We start from the raw sequence: 15252 nt of genomic DNA on the forward strand, positions 1-15252 counted from the left end.
GTCACTGTGTCCATCTAAGGGGCTGTGCTGCTGCATACCCTCCAACAATTTACACAGAAAAATCGGTACAAATCCGAAAAAGGGGCGTGACCACGGGTAAAGGGGGCGTGGCCACACCCCTTTTCCTATACTTTCAATGGAAGTTTGGAGAGCCAAAAATCGGTACAGACCATGAAAAAAAGGTACTGTACCTATTAAAAAGGTACAGTTGGAGGGTATGCTGCTGTCACTGTGTCCATCTAAAAGGCTGTTCTGCTGTCACTGTGTCCATCTAAGGGGCTGTACTGCTGTCACTGTGTCCATCTAGGAGGCTGTGCTGCTGTCACTGTGTCCATCTAAGAGGCTGTGCTGCTGTCACTGTGTCCATCTAAGAGGCTGTGCTGCTGTCACTGTTTCCATCTAAGAGGCTGTGCTGCTGTCATTGTGTCCATCCAAGGGGCTGTGCTGCTGTCATTGTGTCCATCTAAGTGGCTGTGCTGTCACTGTGTCCATCTAAGGGGCTGTGCTGCTGTCACTGTGTCCATCTAAGAGGCTGTGCTGCTGTCACTGTGTCCATCTAAGGGGCTGTGCTGCTGTCACTGTGTCCATCTAAGAGGCTGTGCTGCTGTCACTGTGTCCATCTAAGGGGCTGTACTGCTGTCACTGTGTCCATCTAAGAGGCTGTGCTGCTGTCACTGTGTCCATCTAAGGGTCTGTACTGCTGTCACTGTGTCCATCTAAGAGGCTGTGCTGCTGTCCCTTTGTCCATCTAAGGGTCTGTACTGCTGTCACTGTGTCCATCTAAGAGGCTGTGCTACTGTCACTGTATACATCTAAGGGGCTGTGTTGCTGTCACTGTGTCCATCTAAGGGTCTATACTGCTGTCACTGTGTCCATCTAAGAGGCTGTGCTACTGTCACTGTATACATCTAAGGGGCTGTGCTGCTGTCACTGTATACATCTAAGGGGCTGTGCTACTGTCACTGTATACATCTAAGGGGCTGTGCTGCTGTCACTGTGTCCATCTAAGAGGCTGTGCTGCTGTCACTGTGTCCATCTAAGGGTCTGTACTGCTGTCACTGTGTCCATCTAAGAGGCTGTGCTGCTGTCACTGTATACAACTAAGGGGCTGTGTTGCTGTCACTGTGTCCATCTAAGTGGCTGTGCTGTCACTGTGTCCATCTAAGGGGCTGTGCTGCTATTACTGTGTTCATCTAAGGGGCTGTACTGCTGTCACTGTGTCCATCTAAGAGGCTGTGCTGCTGTCCCTTTGTCCATCTAAGGGGCTGTACTGCTGTCACTGTGTCCATCTAAGAGGCTGTGCTGCTGTCCCTTTGTCCATCTAAGGGTCTGTACTGCTGTCACTGTATACATCTAAGGGGCTGTGCTGCTGTCACTGTGTCCATCTAAGAGGCTGTGCTGCTGTCACTGTGTCCATCTAAGGGTCTGTACTGCTGTCACTGTGTCCATCTAAGAGGCTGTGCTACTGTCACTGTATACATCTAAGGGGCTGTGTTGCTGTCACTGTGTCCATCTAAGTGGCTGTGCTGTCACTGTGTCCATCTAAGGGGCTGTGCTGCTGTCACTGTGTCCATCTAAGTGGCTGTGCTATCACTGTGTCCATTTAAGTGGCTGTGATGTCACCAGGGCCAGCTCTATCATTAGGCAGCTTTAGGCGGCTACCTAGGGGTCCCACTGAATTCACTTATCAAAAACTGAAGGATGTCTCTATGCAGCCTCTTTTTACATTGTGCTGGCTGCTGCTGCGGGTCTAATCAGGTGCAGCCAACACTATCAGACTGTACCACATAGTGCCTAAGTGCTTTCTCTGTGCCAACACGTGTAACATCAAGTCATGTTAAGGCACATAGGAGGCGAATGTATCTATGACTCCTGAGTGGCGCCCCCACAGCTGCACCTCATAGCCCTGATGCACCTCCTCTAGGCCTCTGGATCCCGGCTCTCCTGAAACAAGCAGCACCTGACTACATGTCTGCACCTGTAGCATCGCTGTAATGCTGCTGTCACCTGCAAGAGGAATCCTGCAAATGCTGATGGAAGAACATGAAAACCACTTAAGGTAAGTAACCCATGGGGGTTCTGCGGGATTCAGGGGTGTAGCGAGGGTGGCTCTGGTGGAGCGCGAGTTCCGGGCACCAAAAAAGTTAGAGGGAGTGCTGCAGTCCACCACCCTCCATCCCATGGGCCATTGTACTGGCATCTACTGTGCATGAAGAACAGAAGAAGTAGAGGGGGCACACACCCCCAAGCCGAGAACAGGGCAGGCTAAGGCGACAGCAGGAGACACTGACAGCCGGCACGTGCCAGAGCTCTGTCTGCCCTCTTTATGTCTCACTATCTGTTTGTAGCTGTGCAGCAGGGTTACTTCTGTCCTGCGTCACCACTCTCTGCCCCCTCTGCTGCAGCACCGCTCTCTTTCCTGGAAGCTGCAGCACATGTCTCTACTTCAGTCTTGCTGCAGCAGATCTCACTGGCCTAGCTGCTGCAGCACCTCTATCTGCCCCAGCTTCTGCAGAACCTCTCTGCCCGGCTGCTGTAGCACCTCTCTCTGCCCTGACTGCTGCAGCCTCACTCTTTACATTGATGCTGCAGCACCTCTCTCTGCCCCAGCTGCTGCTGCAGCACCTCTCTCTGCAGCAGCTGCTGCAGCACACGTCTCTACTTCAGTCTTGCTGCAGCAGATCTCACTGGCCTAGCTGCTGCAGCACCTCTATCTGCCCTGGCTTCTGCAGAACCTCTCTGCCCGGCTGCTGTTGCACTAGTGATGTGCACCGGAAATTTTTCGGGTTTTGTGTTTTGGATTCGGTCGCGGTTTGGCAAAACCTCCCTTAAAATTTTTTGTTGGGTATGTTTTGGATTTGGGTGTTTTTTTTTCAAAACCCCCTCAAAAACAGCTTAAATCATAGAATTTGGGGGTAATTTTGATCCTATAGTATTATTAACCTCAATAACCATAATTTCCACTCATTTCCAGTCTATTCTGAACACCTCACACCTCACAATATTATTTTTAATCCTAAAAATTGCACCGAGGTCGCTGGATGACTAAGCTAAGCGACCCAAGTGGCCGGCACAAACACCTGGCCCATCTAGGAGTGGCACTGCAGTGTCAGACAGGATGGCACTTAAAATAAATGGCCCCGAACAGCACATGATGCAAAGAAAAGAGAAAAAGAAGTGCACTGTGGTAGCTGGATGGCTAAGCTAAGCGACACAAACACCTCAATATCACAGGAATTATTTGTTCTAATCAATGGTATTATTGGTCCAAATCACTGGAAGAAAATGACAAAATCACAGGAATTATTCGTTATAATCAATGGTATTATTGGTCCAAATCACTGGAAGAAAATGACAAAATCACTGGAATTATTTGGCAAGATCACTGTATTTAATAATTATAAATCACTGATATTAATTGGTAAAATCTCGCTATCGCCTGCCTATTGAAATGGAATCTAGATGGGATTTTGTACCGGGAACACAATAACTTTATCAATTGTCTAAATCCCAATGTACTAATGGGCGCACGTCTAACAGCGCACTGATTATACTGAGAACTGATTATACTGATCACTGATGATACTATGGAGAACCGACACTGAGCAGCGAGAACAGCACTGGACTATTGTACTGTAGTATACTGGTCCCCACAATGCTGCAAAGATATTGAGCACTGATCCAGAGAATAGAACTGAGTCTGACACGGAGCTGCAAGATACAGCAATGGACAACTGTACTGTACTACTATATACTGGTGGTCACCACAATGCAGCACTGTATTACTATGTACTGGTCCCCACAATGCAGCAAAGATATTGAGCACTGATCCGGAGAATAGAACTGAGTCTGACACGGAGCTGCAAGATAACGTTATGGCCTAATGTACTGTACTACTATATACTGGTGGTCACAACAATGCAGCACTGTACTACTATATACTGGTCCCCACAATGCAGCACAGATATTGAGCACTGATCCGGAGAATAGAACTGAGTCTGACACGGAGCTGCAAGATACAGCAATGGACAACTGTACTGTACTACTATATACTGGTGGTCACCACAATGCAGCACTGTACTACTATATACTGGTCCCCACAATGCAGCACAGATATTGAGCACTGATCCGGAGAATAGAATTGAGTCTGACATGGAGCTGCAAGATAACGCTATGGCCTACTGTACAGTATTACTATATACTGGTGGTCACCACAATGCAGCACTGTACTTTTATATACTGGTCCCCACAATGCAGCACAGATATTGAGCACTGATCCGGAGAATAGAACTGAGTCTGACACGGAGCTGCAAGATAACGCTATGGCCTACTGTACTGTACTACTATATACTGGTGGTCACCACAATGCAGCACTGTACTACAATATATTGATCCCCACAATGCAGCACAGATATTGAGCACTGATCCGGAGAATAGAACTGGGTCTGACACGGAGCTGCAAGATAACGATATGGCCTACTGTACTGTACTACTATAAACTGGTGGTCACCACAATGCAGCAGTGTACTACAATATATTGGTCCCCACAATGCAGCACAGATATTGAGCACTGATCCGGAGAATAGAACTGAGTCTGACACGTAGCTTCAAGATAACGCTATGGCCTACTGTACTGTACTACTATATACTGGTGATCACAATGCAGCACTGTACTACTTAATACTGGTCCCCACAATGCAGCACAGATATTGAGCACTGATCCTGAGAATAGAACTAAGTCTGACACAGAGCTGCAAGATAACGCTATGGCCTACTGTACTGTACTACTATACACTGGTGGTCACCACAATGCAGCACTGTACTACTATATACTGGTCCCCAAAATGCAGCACAGATATTGAGCACTGATCCAGAGAATAGAACTAGTCTGACACGGAGCTGCAAGATAACGCTATGGCCTACTGTACAACTATATACTGGTGGTCACCACAATGCAGCACTGTACTACTATATACTGGTCCCCACAATGCAGCACAGATATTGAGCACTGATTCGGAGAATAGAACTGAGTCTGACACGGAGCTGCAAGATAACGCTATGGCCTACTGTACTGTACTACTATATACTGGTGGTCACCACAATGCAGCACTGTACTACTATATACTGATCCCCATAATGCAGAACACATATTGAGCACTGATCCGGAGAATAGAACTAAGCCTGACATGGAGCTGCAAGATACAGCAATGGACAACTGTACTGTACTACTATATACTGGTGGTCACAACAATGCAGCACTGTACTACTATATACTGGTCCCCACAATGCAGCAAAGATATTGAGCACTGATCAGGAGAATAGAACTGAGTCTGACATGGAGCTGCAAGATACAGCAATGGACAACTGTACTGTACTACTATATACTGGTGGTCACCACAATGCAGCACTGTACTACTATATACTGGTACCCACAATGCAGCACAGATATTGAGCACTGATCCTGAGAATAGAACTGAGTCTGACACGGAGCTGCAAGATAACGCTATGGCCTACTGTACTGTACTACTAGATACTGGTGGTCACCACAATGCAGCACTGTACTACTATATACTGGTCCCCACAATGCAGCACAGATATTGAGCACTGATCTGGAGAACAGAACTGAGTCTGACACGGAGCTGCAAGATAACGCTATGGCTTACTGTACTGTACTTCTATATACTGGTGGTCACCACAATGCAGCACTGTACTACTATAAACTAGTCCCCAAAATGCAGCACAGATATTGAGCACTGATCCGGAGAATAGAACTGAGTCTGACACAGAGCTGCAAGATAACACTATGGCCTACTGTACTGTACAACTATATACTGGTGGTCACCACAATGCAGCACTGTACTACTATATACTGGTCCCCACAATGCAGCACAGATATTGAGCACTGATTCGGGGAATAGAACTGAGTCTGACATGGAGCTGCAAGATAACGCTATGGCCTACTGTACTGTACTACTATATACTGGTGGTCACCACAATGCAGCACTGTACTACTATATACTGGTCCCCAAAATGCACAGATATTGAGCACTGATCCGGAGAATAGAACTGAGTCTGACACGGAGCTGCAAGATAACGCTATGGCCTACTGTACTGTACAACTATATACTGGTGGTCACCACAATGCAGCACTGTACTACTATATACTGGTCCCCACAATGCAGCACAGATATTGAGCACTGATCCTGAGAATAGAACGGAGTCTGACACGGAGCTGCAAGATAACGCTATGGCCAACTGTACTATACTACTATATACTGGTGGTCACCACAATGCAGCACTGTACTACTATATACTAGTCCCCACAATGCAGCACAGATATTGAGCACTTATCCAGAGAATAGAACTGAGTCTGACACGGAGCTGCAAGATAATGCTATGGCCTACTGTACTGTACTATTATATACTGGTGATCACCACAATGCAGCACTATACTACTATATACTGGTCCGCACAATGCAGCACAGATATTGAGCACTGATCCGGAGAATAGAACTGAGTCTGACACGGTGGTGCAAGATAACGCTATGGCCTACTGTACTGTACTACTATATACTGGTGGTCACCACACTGCAGCACTGTACTACTATATACTGGTCCCCACAATGCAGCACAGATATTGAGCACTGATCCTGAGAATAGAACTGAGTCTGACACGGAGCAGCAAGATAACGCTATGGCCTACTGTACTGTACTGGTCACCACAATGCAGCACTGTACTACTATATACTGGTCCCCACAATGCAGCACACTGAGCACAGATATTGAGCTTACGTAGCCACATCTTCTACGCGTAATCAACAATGCACAAGTAAAAATGGCGGCGACACGCGGCTCTTTATATGGAATCTGAATCTCGTGAGAATCCGACAGCGGGATGATGACATTTTCCCCCGTTCGGGTTTTGCGTGTTAGGCGGGAAGAACTGAGGCTGCCTCGGATGCGTGTAAACCACGTGAAGTTCGGGGGGGTTCGGATCTCGACGAACCGAACCCGCTCATCTCTATTAGCACCTCTCTCTGCCCTGACTACTGCAGCACCACTCTTTACATTGATGCTGCAGCACCTCTCTCTGCCCCAGCTGCTGCAGCACCACTCTCTGCAGCAGCTGCTGCAGCAGCAGCAGCAACTCTTTTTGCCCCGACTATTGCAGCACCTCTCTCTGCCCTGGCTGCTGCAGCACTTCTCTCTACATTTATGCTGCAGCACCTCTCTTTGCATTAGAAGCTGCAACACCTCACTCTGTCTTTTAGGCTGCTGCAGCACCTCTCTGCCCCTCAAGCTGCTGTGGTGCCACTCTTTCTGCCCCTCAGGCTGCTGTGGAACAGCTCTCTCTGCCCCTCAGGCTCTTGTGGCACAGCTCTATCTGCCCCTCAGGCTGCTGTGGTGCAACTCTCTTCGCCCCTCAGGCTGCTGCGGTGCAGCTCTCTCTGCCCCCCAGGCAATTCTTGAAGCATAGTGGGATTATCCGGTCTGGGATGACAGTTCTAGGGTATTATTTTCATTGAGGCATTGGGGGATTATCAAATTGGGAAGGGGCATTTTGGGGCATTATTTTCATTAAGAGTTTTGGGGGGGTTCAGGTCTATGGGGAAGGTCACATTTGGGGCATTACTTTCATTGAGGCATTGAGGGTGTTATCAAGTCTGTGGGGGTCGAATTTGGAGTTTATTTTCATTTAGAAATTGTGGGGTAGTGATGTCAGGACAGATCATATATATTGTTTTCAATTTACTTGAATTAAACAAGTAAATAGTTAAATACAACTACTTCCATAGCGGCTCTACCATGGTGTAATGTGTATAAGGGGTTCAACCATAGTATAATGTGTATAAGGTGCCTGGCACACAGCGCATATTCACTGTGTGGGCAGGACCATCGGCCACACTAACCTGGCCATGCTGCCGCCGCCGCACTGTGAAGTCCGCCTGTACACCCGCCCGCCGTCACTGCTCAGCTGCAGTGCATTGCCTGGCTTCCTCTGTACATATAGGTAGCCGAGCAGCTCTGCTGCTCATTCACCACACATCCTGGCTCCTCCTACTGTTCCCCCTGTGCCTCCTGCCAGAGCCGGCCATAGGCATAGGCAAACTAGGCAATTGCCTAGGGCATTTGATATGCCTAGGGGCATCAGCAGCTTCTGCTGATTAAAATAATATGCGGCATGCCTATATTCTGTGTGTAGCATTTCATATGCAGATACAGCCACAGTCTCACACAGTATATAGGCATGCTGCATATCATTTTAATCAGCAGAAGCTGCTTGTGCATCCTAGCCACATAGTAATGCAAATAAGATGCATTTTCATAAAAAAGGTGTGCCCGATGTTAGCATTGAGGCAAGATTTATGGGGACACATCTATATCCAAGCAGAGGCAGAGGTCACAGTGTTAGTGGCAGTGTGAGTGCTGTGTGCATGTGAGTGGGTTGGTTGTACAGTAGTATTCGGAATATTGTAAGGAGCATTATGTGTGTCATGTAAAAATGCATTAAGAATGTGCAACATATGTGTAAGGGGCACTATTTGTGTTATTATGTGTATAAGGTCATTAATAATGTGCGGCATATGTGTAACAGGGTACTACTGTATGTGTGTCATTATGTGTATAGGGGCACTAATAATGTGCAGCAAATGTGTAGGGGACACTATGTTTGTCATTATGTGTATAAAGGCATTAGTAATGTGCGGCATATGTGTAAGGGACATTATGTGTAAAAGGGCATTAATAAAGGTTGTCATAATGTGTAAGGCGCATTATGTTTATAAGGACATTAATAAAGTGTCTCATATGTATAAGGGGCATTAATGTGTGGAATTAGGTGTATAAATGCATTACTAATGTGTGGCATTATGTGTATAAGGTGCTCTACTATGTGGCGTTGCATATAGAAAGGGCACTACTGTGTCATCTAATGTGAATAAAGAGCAATAGAGTGTGGTGTAATGTGAATAAGGAGCAATTCAGTGTGATGTAATGTGAATAAGGGGCTCTACTGTGAGGAGTAACGTTTATAAGGTAAAGTGATACTGCTGTGGATGTAATATGAATTATGGACACTATCGCATGATCAAATGTGAATAAAGTTGCAGTACTGTGTGACGTAATTGGAATTGGGGTTACTATTGTGTGGCTATGTCCCTTGCCAGCAAAAACACACCCCTTTTTGGTGCTGGGAAAGAGGTGCAAGGTCAGAGGCGGAACCATCGGTGGTGCTAGGGGGCACCAGCCAAAATTTTGCCTAGGGCATCATATTGGTTAGGGCCGGCTCTGCCTCCTGCCCCTGTGTCCTGGGAGAGATGACGCCTATCCCAGCCTGCCCCCCAGCACACAGTGCCCTGTGTGGCGAAGAGATGCAGTGTAGGGCGGTAAGGACAAGAGGACTGCCAGCTGGTCAAAGGTAAGTATAACACTCACTCACTCTCACTCTCTCTCTCTCCTTTGTAAAATGTGTACTCTGCTGCCGTAATGTGTGAAAAGGGGTACTCTGCTGCCGTAATGTGTAAAAAGTGGACTCTGCCAGGCGTAATGTGTAAAAAGGGGACTCTGCTGCCGTAATGTGTCAAAAGGGAGCTCTGCCTGTAGTAATTTGTACAAAGAGGACTCTGCTGCCGTAATGTGTAAAAAGGGGACTCTGCTGCTGTAATGTGGCAAAAGGGGATTCTGCCTCCCGTAATGTGAAAAAAGGAGACTCCGTCACAAAGTGTAAAAAGGGGGCTCTAATACTGTAAAATGACTGGATTAAACCTGATTAAAATAATCATAACATTTAAGTCATCAATAAAAAACAGTTAAAAATGAGAACACAACTCATTCTATGGGTATCGTAATTAATTGAATATCGCACATATGATATAGAAACTTCCAATAGTCATAGAATTGTGAACATTCAAAACACCTTCTTTGCTCCTTTAGTTGTACTTAAATAGATTGGACTGATGGCATCTGTTCCATTAAATCACCCCTATTGGGTCCAAAACAGTCTCTATTTATTCTGAGCACAGCACAGTTCAGCAATAGAGATATAGTTTCCAATCACTGTTCGTTAGAGGTGGAAAAGCATCCATTAAATTGAAACCTTGTTTGGAATCTTATATCCTCATTTGGTGCGGGTGATGCTGCTGATTTCACTCTTAGTGCATGAGACAATATGGTTCCTGTTGGATCCGGGGTTGGTTCAGACGCCTGTTAGCGAAGTCCTTGGAGCATAGATGGCAATCAAGAGGGGGTTGCTGACACGTTTCGCTGCTTCCCAAACATGCAGAATTAGTGATGAGGCAGTGAGTGAGTGAGTGAGTGAGTGAGTGAGTGAGTGAGTGAGTGAGTGAGTCATGCAGTAAAAAGTACATGATCATTTGTGTAGTTTATGAAATTCTAAACACTGGAGGTGCAATCCAAATTTTGATCTGATTGTCATTTGGGAGTGATCGTTTACGCAATGAAAGCCACGCATCGGTAAAGATGTCATTATGTCAACCCCCTTTTCATCCCCTTAGGGGAGGTTTATTAACATTCTAATTATGTAGTTTTCCTATTTCCCACCTGAAGAATACCTATTTATATTTCAGCTTCCTAACATATCGGGTAGTAAGAGAATTAGTGGTGAGTGAGTGAGAGAGGGCTTTCGCATTTACAGTATATATATATATATATATATATATATATATATAGATATATAGATATGTAGCTCTATTTTAATTATGGGCTTCATTTTGGGGGGGCATTGGTGACTGCCTTACTCTTTAATTGTCTTTTTGGTGCTAAGCCTCATCTACGTTTGCCAGTGCCTACCACAATCAATCAAAATGTTTTTTTATTATTATTGTCTTTTTGCTGCTAGGCCTCACAGAGGAAAGTTAATTCACATCAGTGTCTTCCCTAGTAGACCATACAGTTGCCAATGCCTACCACAATCAATCAATCTTTTCTTTTAAATTTTTCTTGTATTCTTGACATAATAATTAGAAGCCGGGTGATTCACCACTGTGAGTTGTCATTTGCGAAAAAACTAAAAAAGAATTGCTCTTTTTAATTGTACAACTTGTCTATGTTGAATTCATCAATATGGATAAAGTAGACCATACAATTGCCTACCATAATCAATCAAACTTTTTTCAATTAATCTTCTATTGTCTTTTTGCCACTAAGTCTTGCATCACTGTCACCTAGCTTACTCAGCCAGCTAGCTTGCTGCAGCCTTTTGGCCTTAACTGCTGGATGAATACAATATTGTGAGCTGTGAGGTGGCTGAAATTGAGTGGAAATGAGTGTAAATTAATGTTATTGAGGTTAATAATACTCTAGGAACAAAAGGCAAAAATGGTCAGGTGCAAATCTCTAATATATATGAAATCATCACTCAAGGCTGATACAGCATAATGAATTTATATGAGAGAAGAGTGGCCATCTTTAATTGAATTGACAGTAGTAGTCATGAGCAGACATCCATAAATCACAAAGCATTAACTTAGAAGGTGGTGGTACATCCACTTGGTACTGACCAATCCCGCACAGCACTGGTCAACACCTCCATTCTCTACCTTTCTCAGTCACCTGGAACACTAACTGTAGTAGTAGTGATGTACATGAAATCAGTGAAAGTTTTCAAGACCACTGGCCAAGCTTAGCCCCCCATCAGTCATTTACTGTTACATTTTAGCCTTGCCTGAGACAGCCTTTTTTGACTCCTCTACTTGCTATTACTTTTCTTTAGTTTTTGTTGGATGACGTAGCCAATGTGATGCTCATTTCTGTTAAGTACACAGCTCCACGTGGGTGGGAGGTGGCAGTAATGCAATCACAGGGTTCAATACTTCATTTCCTTTCCTCCACATGAATAAGCTTCAGTGTGAAGAAAACTGTACTTTGTACCATAGGAGAAACAAGACTTTTGGTAATGGACGATCTCAATTCCAGATGTCACCAGAACATGAGCAAAAGGTAGGTGCCTTCTAATCATGACCTTACAAGAGTATAACACTTTCTCTTAGCACTCATTTCAAAGCCAGCACTTCTATACACAATTCACTGTTCAATCCGAGATCCTTCCCTGTTACATTTTATCTGTACTTTACCTTTATTTCCATTCATCCTTTTGATTACACATGATGCAATTCTACTATCTTGAAACTACTCACTTCTTCTAATCTCTCCTATCCAAATAAACTCTCAATCAGTGCTGTTGCTCTTCGCCATCACTGGACTTTCCTACAGTCGAGTAGAATAATAAATACTTAGATTCAAGAACAGGAAAAATCAATATCAGACAAGAGAAGAAACATGCGACTGAGCTGATTAATAATTAATGGATGCAATAAAATTTGTATGGCAGGTAGAAAAAAAATTCTGCATCATACATGGACAAAGGACATAAATGTAGATGAATAGAAGATAGACATGAGACAAAAGGAGAAAAAGGAACCTGTCCATAATAGCTTGCATTTTAGAGGAGTGAGTAAACAGAAACAATAAGATCAAGTGGACCAGTTAAGTTTGGGATATGGACAGGTCGATGGAGCAAAGTGGAGAGTCATGGAAAGCAATTAGCCAAGTAGAGGTATTAAGGCACTATGCATGAGGTCTATAAACGTAGCAATAGACGGTTCTGTAGTAGTCATGGCTATTAGAAAGCATGATGGCACAAAATAGATAAAAGATAGGATGAGACGATAGTAAGGAGCTTGGGAAGAGGTTGCAGAGGAACACATATTGAAGTATGGTACGCATATAATACCAAGTGGGAAATTGCACAACCGGTACCCTGCAGGTAAAATGCCTCTGAGTATGGTAAATACTTAGTTGCAGGTGGAGCAAGTAGTTGTCAGGAAAAAGAACAGAAATTGGTATAGAATCAGTGGAAGATTGGGGCATTCTAATTCTAAATCAATTTCCACTGGTTACTTTGAAATCACATAACTTCTCTGACACCCAGGTACTTAGTATCACTTATCACAAAAGTAAAGACTGGGTTGATTGACGTAGTGTGATAAATTTACTAAGATGGGAGTTCTAGATAAGATGCGATGTTGCCCATAGCAACCAATCAGATTCTACTTCTCATTTATCTAGCACCTTCTAGAATATAATACCTGTTATCTGATTGGGTGCTGTGGGCAACATCCCATTGTGATGTTAGTGTATTAGAATGCTTAGTAGACACTCCCTTACTAATATGTGTAAGTCTGAATCTTCAGTGATGGTCCCTGGGACCAGGGGGATGCTGGGAAGTGGGTGGTCCAGTGTGCAGTGTGTCTGGAGCTGGTGATGGAATAAAACAGCACAGCAGTGAACTCACATGTCTCTGTTTCCTTATGACTGGATTTACAAACATATGAACAAAACATGGTGTCAGAAGAAGTTTAACTTGGACTGCTAGTGCTCTCAGAGTGTGAAAGAATCCTGCAACAGTCTGTAAGGCTGTGATACTCAGTGTCTGCAAAGCCTGCCGTGTGCTCCTCTCTTCAAACAGTGAGTAACCATGGATAAACTGGCTCCTCCAACCGGCATGCTGATGTCTGGTAACTTGTCTGAAAACTGGAAACGATTTAAGCAAAGGTTTAATATATAACTTGCTGCATGTGGAGCTGATACAGAGGCTGACAAAACTAAGGCATCCATTTTCCTCCATGTGATAGGAGAGGATGTGCTGGACATTTATTCAGTTTGATGAGGGGCAGAATATGGTGCTATCTTCTATAATGCAAAAGTTTGAAGATTACTTTGTGCCAAGGAAAAATGTGAAATATGAAAGATATAAGTTTTTCACATGTGATCAGAAGTCTGGAGATGGATTTGATCAGTATGTTACAGAGCTGCAATCACTCAGTAAAACCTGTGAGTTTGGTGATTTAAAGGATTCACTGATTAGAGATCGTATTGTCTGTGGAATACCTGATAATGGACTCAGAGAAAGACTGCTGAGAGAGCAAGACCTAACACTAGATAAGGCAGTGACTATGTGCAGATCTGCAGAAATAACTAGATTTCAAGCTAAAAAGTTACACAAGGAAGCTGGTGCTGTACATGTAGTGCAGAAAACAGTGCCAAGCAAACCTCCATTCTCAAGAATGAAGCAGTCTAAGCCACAGTATAACAAGGAAATGTGTAGTAGATGTGGAAATGCTCACAATCCTATAATGTGCCCTGCTTATGGTAAAACCTGCATGAAATGTGGTAGACTTAATAACTTTGCCAAATGCTGTAAAATGAAAAGTGAAACAAACATACTGTAGTGCATGCTGTTAAACAAACAGAGGAATTCTTTGTGGATTGCATTAAACTTTGCAGTGCAGATAAGAAAGAATGGATTGTCCCTTTAACTGTGAACGAGATTGTCATTCCCTTTAAGCTTGATACTAGCGCGCAGGTGAATTTAATATCATTTCAAGACTATGGTGCGCAGGTGAATTTAATATTGTTTCAAGACTACTTGCGGGAGCAAAATGGTTCAGTAAATTGGACGCATCTTCAGGATTCTGGCAAATAAAGCTAGATGAGGCCAGCTCAAAGCTTTGTACATTTAATACACCAGAAGATAGATACAGATTTCTTTGATTACCATATGGAATATTGTCTGCTCCAGAAGTATATCACAAAAAGATACACATGATTTTTGAACATATTCCAGGTGTTGAAACAATGATGGATGACATTATTGTCTGGGGATCTACAAAGGAAGAACATGATTCTAGATTGAGACAAGTAATGGAACTTGTCAAGAAAGTGAATCTAAAGCTAAACAAGGACAAATGTGAATTTGGCATGAATACACTTACCTTTATGGGCGACGTGGTCTCGGATCAAGGCGTAAAACCAGACCCAAGGAAAATATTAGGCATAGTGAACATGGAACGTCCTAACAACAAAGACAACGTCAGAAGATTCCTAGGAATGATAACTTACTTAGGAAAGTTTATTTCTCAACTCTCTGAATGAACAGCCTCTCTTAGATGGTTGTTGGACAAAGATAACGAGTGGATGTGGTCACATGAACAGGAAGAAAGTTGGCAAAACTTGAAACAGATCATTACAGAGCAACCAGTGCTAAAATTCTTTGATCCTGCGAAAAGAATAAGAATTTCAGCAGATGCTTTGCAGTTTGGCCTAGGCTCAGTGCTGTTACAAGAACATGAGGATACATGGCAACCAGTAATCTATGCATCAAGAGCACTGACAAGTGCTGAAACAAGGTATGCTCAGATAGAAAAAGAACTTCTAGTGATCACATATGCATGT

This window comes from Pseudophryne corroboree, chromosome 2 (genome assembly GCF_028390025.1).
Source record: "Pseudophryne corroboree isolate aPseCor3 chromosome 2, aPseCor3.hap2, whole genome shotgun sequence".
NCBI classification, from domain to species: Eukaryota; Metazoa; Chordata; class Amphibia; order Anura; family Myobatrachidae; genus Pseudophryne; species Pseudophryne corroboree.